Raw genomic sequence first — 6,000 nt, 5'->3', positions numbered from 1 at the left:
TAGCACAGTTCTCTGTGAGTTCGACTCTCTGCTAACTTAAGTGCGGTTACTCTGTCTGACTGAACCAGACTAGCTCTTAGCCACGTGGTGGAGGTGTGAGATTGTAACAACACCCTTGACTGACTCTCTAGATGTTCATCAGTGGAAAGAGGCGGAGTGTGTGTGCCTCGTGTCTTTTATAGTCAGATCCCACCCCTGAGTGTCCTGCCTGCTTATTGGTCATGTCCTGTTCTCTGTGTCCACTAGCTGTTTGTCTGTATATCATTATGTGTGTGTCTGCATATCATGACATTTTCTATGAATGTTTCTATGTATGTTACCCTCTAGGCCCTCAGTAGATCTCAGAGAATACTGTGTCTGGCTGCTGAGGACCTTAAGGGATTTCAATGTAGGGAATCACACCTAATGCCTCCTTGGGAGCATGATGGAAAGAGGGTCATTTAACTCAGATCCTCATCTGATCTCCACTCCACATCAACAAGGCAAGGCACTACTCCAACCTGGCTGGCAGTTTGCAATGGGGATCACAGATATGATGGGTGCGATTAAATGGGAAAAACAGAGTCCCATTTTGACAGCATTTAGCGGGGTGTTACTTGGCACCTGCAGCACCGAAATTGATCTCGCTATCAAACGGGACTGTTTTTTCCCCCGGGCTTGGTCAGAAAAGCCCCTCCGTGGCCGCACTTACCTTCATTATCTGCACAGCTGAGTTCAGCATTTAAATGCCGCCTGATCTCTCGACCTCCCCTCGGCACCCCCACCATGGCCTCTGGACCCCTCCAACGTCCCAAATTATCTGTTAGGGGGTCCTCGAGCCCCCTCCCCCTCCCCCACCTAATAAGGGCAGGGCATCCCCGGCCCAATCCCTGGCACAGGCAACCTGATACCCAGGCACCTCAGCTTTGCCAGCTTGACACCCTGACAGTGCCCCTGGTGGCCAAGTTGTCCACTTGGGCACCCTGGCGGTACTGCCCTGGTACAGTGCCATGGTACTAGGCTGGAAGTGCCAAGATGCCCAGGTGGCAGGAGTGCCAGGTTACCACCCTGCCCAGAGCCCAACCACCCGGGAGCCTCCAATAGTCTGAGAGCCGGCTCCCCCAGGATCACATTTGTGTGGGCCAGTGCTAAATGCCACCATGGCGAGGTCTCCCAGGCAAGGTCCTCAAGAGCCTAACTGCTCACTTAAATATGCAAATCTGGATCTCACCCAGCGTGGATGAGATACAGATTACGGCATCTCGGGGAGATCTCGTTATATCTCGTGAGGCTTTCCAAGTGTTGCAAATCTCGCAAGAGGCCTCTTGCGAGATTTAACGGTCCGATCGCGCCATAGAGTCGGGCACGACGAGGGGCCGATCGATCACGTCCGACATTTCAGGCACATTGAGGATTCTGCTCCACCGCACTCACATCAGTGGAATGACCGCCCAGTAACTGGATAAACTTGTCTCTTTCAACAGAAAACTGCTTTGAAAGACATCCAGGCGTTTTGTTTCAACATTACCTATCCAGATCATCTAAAATTCACAGAATACATCAGAATGAAAAATCATTTATGTACACTGCCATCATGGCATTGAGGAATATATACTCGTCATCAATCACAATGTGACTAAGGTACAGTGAGCGACATAAAAGATTTGCCTCTGCAATATCATGATGACAGTCTTTCATTTTCTTTAACCATTTACATTTTTACCCCTCCCCTTTCTTATTGATAGTTACTCCTTATTCCAAAATGGTTCCACAGATATTGGTCCCCCATGTGGTCATTATTCATGTGAAGCTGGATAGTGAGTGAATGACAGGCTCTTGAGCGGTGGGCTCAGCGAGTGTTCTCAAACCCAGATCCAACAATGGTCAAAAATGAAATAAAACTAAAATGTTTTGTGTCAAAGTAAAACCCCCATCAATTAGGGTTAGGAACCAGTACTGATTCTCTCTTTAAGGACACTTGAAGGCAAGTAAGGTCCCCCTAGCAGGACAGATAAGGGACTGAACCTGGCAGTTTCTTGTTCTATAAATTTAACTGACTTAAAGCTCGCTCAACCATCGAGAGCACTAGAACTCCAGTGCATTATGGTATTACTGTATCCTTCAGCACATTCAGCCACATTTACCATGTGTGACATTCATGACTCACTCAGTTTCCGTACACTGTAAAACTATCATTTTTACTTCTTTCTGTTTATAAACAAAATATACCAGAGACATCACAACTCACTTGCAACTTTGTCAGTTGTTGGATAAGCATTGTATCCAAGAGGGACCTGGTATGCGTCCTCCATTTTCTTAATTACTATGTTGAAATTCCTCTAATTCCATTGGGCAGTATTAACACAGTTACTGATTTTCACAATATTGACATCAGATTATGGAAGTGTTGTTGAGAGAATGAAGAAATAAATCTTTCTTTAAACTGGATCTGACCAAGCAGGAACAAAGAGTAACAAACTAACAAAGCTCCTTCAGAAATGATGGGGTTACAGACAGTTCACAACTGTTACTTTCCTGTGACCTTGTTCTTGTACATTACTGAAAATTGAATCTTTGTTGTCAGCTTTTATCAATGCTTCAGCTTTCATGTATACAATCGGCAGTTATCCAGAATCCTCGGGCTTGGGAGTACAGTGGCAATGTTACTGGGTAGAGGCAGAGGCTTGAGCTAATGTTCTGGAAACATGAGAGAGGCGTACCGGGGTGCAGTGGTATTGTCACTCGAGACCCAGGGTAATGCTCTGGGGACAGGGGCTACCCAGTATTGTGTTTGATTCCACACCGGCAATTTGAATTCAATATTTTAAAAATCTCGAATTAAGTGTCTCATGGTGACCATGAAACAATTATTGATTGTCATAAAAACCCATCTGGTTCCCCTCCAAGTCACTCACCACCCTGACTTGGAAATATATCGCCGTTCCTTCAGCGTCACTGGGGCGGAGCCCTCCCTAACAGCACTGTGGGTGTACCTACACCTCAAGGACTTCAGCGGTTCAAGAAGGCAACTCACCACCCAGGCAGCAAAGGAGTTTCCGTGGGCGGGATTCTCCGCGCGCCTCGGAGAATGTCGAGGCCCGGCGCGAAGCAGCGTGCCCCGGGGGCCGCCACAATTCTCCGGACCGGATGGACCGAAGTCCCGCCGGCGTAAATCAAACCACCTATTTAACGGCATCAACCAGGTGTGCTGGTTGACACCGGCCAGCGCGGAGGTAGGGGTCGGCGTGGGGCAGCCGCTGGAGAAGTGACAGCACGGCCGCAGGTGGTGGTGGGGGGGGGGGGTCACAAGAGCCGTTGGAGTGTGAATGCTGGGGGGGGGGGTGGAGGGGCTGGGGGGAGGGAGAGGCTGGGGTGGGGAGGGAGGGGTTTGGGGAAGGGAGGGGCTGGGGTGGGGAGGGAGGGACTGGGGAAGGGATGGGCTGGGGAAGGAGGGGCTGGAGAGGAGGGAGGGGCTGGGGGGAGGGGCTGGTGGGGAGGGAGGGGCTGTGGGGAAGGAGGGGCTGGGGAGGGAGGGGGAGAGAGGGGAGGGGGAGTGAGGGACTGGGGTGAGGCTGGGGCTGGGGGAGTGAGGGGCTGGGGGGAGGGGCAGGAGGAGGAGGGGCTGGGGAGGGGAAGGGGGTTGGAGAGGGTGCTTGATGGAGAGCGTGCGTGGTGGAGAGGGTGCGTGCCGGGGAGGAGGGGGGGGAGGTTTGGGGAGCGTGCATGCTGGGGAGGAGAGGGGGGGCCCGGGGAGGGCGAGTGATGAAGAGGGTGCGTGATGGAGAGGGTGCATGCCGGGGAGGAGGGGGGTTTGGGGAGGGTGAGTGCCAGGGAGGGGGGGGGGGGGGGTTGGGGAGGGTGCCTGCTGTGGAGGAGAGGGGGAGGTTGGGGAGGGTGCGTCATGCTGGGGAGGGGGGGGTTGGGAAGGGCGAGTGATGGAGAGGGTACGTGCCAGGGAGGAGTGGGGGGGGGGGTTGGGGAGGGTGCGTGCCGGGGAGGAGTGGGGGGGGGGGGGTTGGGGAGGGTGCATGCCGGGGAGGAGTGGGGGGGGGTTGGGGAGTGTGCGTGCCGGGGAGGAGTGGGGGGGGGGGTTGGGGAGGGTGCGTGCCGGGGAGGAGAGGGGGAGGTTGGGGAGGGTGCGTGCCGGGGAGGAGACGGGGGGGGGCGGGGTTGGGGAGGGCGAGTGATGGAGAGGGTGCGTGCCGTGGAGGGCGGGGGGGGGGAATATCCGCCTGGCCCTGTGCCAGCTGGCAACAATCGCGACCATGCAGCCCATGGCACCTGGCTGCGGGAAGGTGGGGTATGGGCAATGGTGGCATGTCGTCTATCCCCCCGATCCCCACCCCCACCCCCCACCCCCTGCAGGCCGTTATGTTTGGTCATCACCCAGCAATGTTGGCCGCCGTGGCGGGAGCCGCACTTCTACATGTTGCCCTGGGGGAGCTGGAGCAGGAGCGTGCCAGGGAGGCGGCGGAGGCTGCTGCAGAGGAGCGCGCCGCAGGGAGGCAGGTGGCAGCCGCCCAGGCTGGAGGGCCGCCCGCAGGACAGGGCAAGGAGGTGGTGGTGGTGGTGGTGCCACGGCGATGGAGACGCCTGATGAAGCCCCTTGTGTACCGGCCCCGCTCGTCGTACCAGGACCTCATGGACCGGGCATGCAGCAGGAGACTCCGGATGAGCCGGGAAACCGTGACACACATCTGGGCACTGGGGGGGGGAACACCCTCTCTCCGTGCCGTTAAGATTACAGTGGCCCTGAACATCTATGCCATGGGGTCATTCCAGGCGCCGAGTGGGGACCTGTCCGGCATCTCACAGGCATTGGTGCACCGGTGCATCCGGGCAGTGACAGACACTCTATATGCCATTGCAGACTGCTACATCCAGTTCCCTGTGCACCGGGCCAGCCAGGATGCCCAGGCAGCGAGCTTCACTGTGGCGGCCAGGTTGCCCATGGTCCAGGGGGCGATCGATGGGATGCACGCCGCTGTGCAGCCAGCTGCGGATAACAGGGCCGTGTTCACGAATAGGAAGGGGACCTATTCCATGAATATTCAGGTGGTCTGCGACCGCCGCATGAGGATCCTGCAGGTCTGCGTCCAGTACCCGGGCAATGTACATGACTCATTCGTATTGGCGCAATTTTTCATCCCCACCATGTTCGAAGGAGCCCCCTCACCACCCCCCCCCAGCTGAGGGGCTGGTTGCTGGGTGACAGGGGTTACCCGTTGCGGTGGTGGCTGATGACGCCTATATGGAGGCCACAGACTGACGCGAAGAACCACTACAACGATGACCATGTAGCGACAAGGGGAGTGATCGAGAGGTGCTTTGGGCTGCTAAAGATGCGCTTCAGGTGCCTGGACCGCTCTGGAGGGGCCCTCCAGTACCCGTCAGATAGGGTCGGCCGCATCGTTGTGATCTGCTGCGTCCTGCACAGCACAGCCCAGCAGAGGGGCGATGTGCTGCAGGCAGAGGAGGGGGAAGGGGAGGAGCAGCAAGACGAGGTGCAGACCTCCCCAGATGAGGAGGATGGGGGCAATGGTCAGGACAGACGGGCTGGACATGGACGGGAGGCTGCCCACCTTTACCGGCTGGGCCAACGGGCATGGGACAGGCTGATAGCCGCCCGGTTCACGGACTCTTCATCGCAGAGAATGGGCACAGGCTGCACACCACGGCACCAGCCTACCACCCTCACCCCACCCACCCAACACCAACCACCCTCATCCCACCCACCCAACACCAACCAGCCTCACCCCACCCACCCAACACCAACCACCCTCACCCCACCCACCCAACACCAACCACCTGCACCCCACCCACATGCACACCATCCCTCCATTGCACATCCATCTGCGGCACAACGGGCCGGGCTCACACGGTCGCCGGTGGAAGCGTGCCTATTGCAGGCCATGGAGGATGATGACAACCCGCTCTGCGATGAACTCCGGGCTCTACATCGTTAGACAATGTCTGACCCATGGCCACAGTACCACCCTCCACCCGGACCGTCCCTGCATG

The sequence above is a fragment of the Scyliorhinus torazame genome, chromosome 19, assembly GCF_047496885.1.
Source record: "Scyliorhinus torazame isolate Kashiwa2021f chromosome 19, sScyTor2.1, whole genome shotgun sequence".
In the NCBI taxonomy this organism is placed as follows: domain Eukaryota; kingdom Metazoa; phylum Chordata; class Chondrichthyes; order Carcharhiniformes; family Scyliorhinidae; genus Scyliorhinus; species Scyliorhinus torazame.
Note: the sequence above shows the minus strand (reverse complement) of the source record.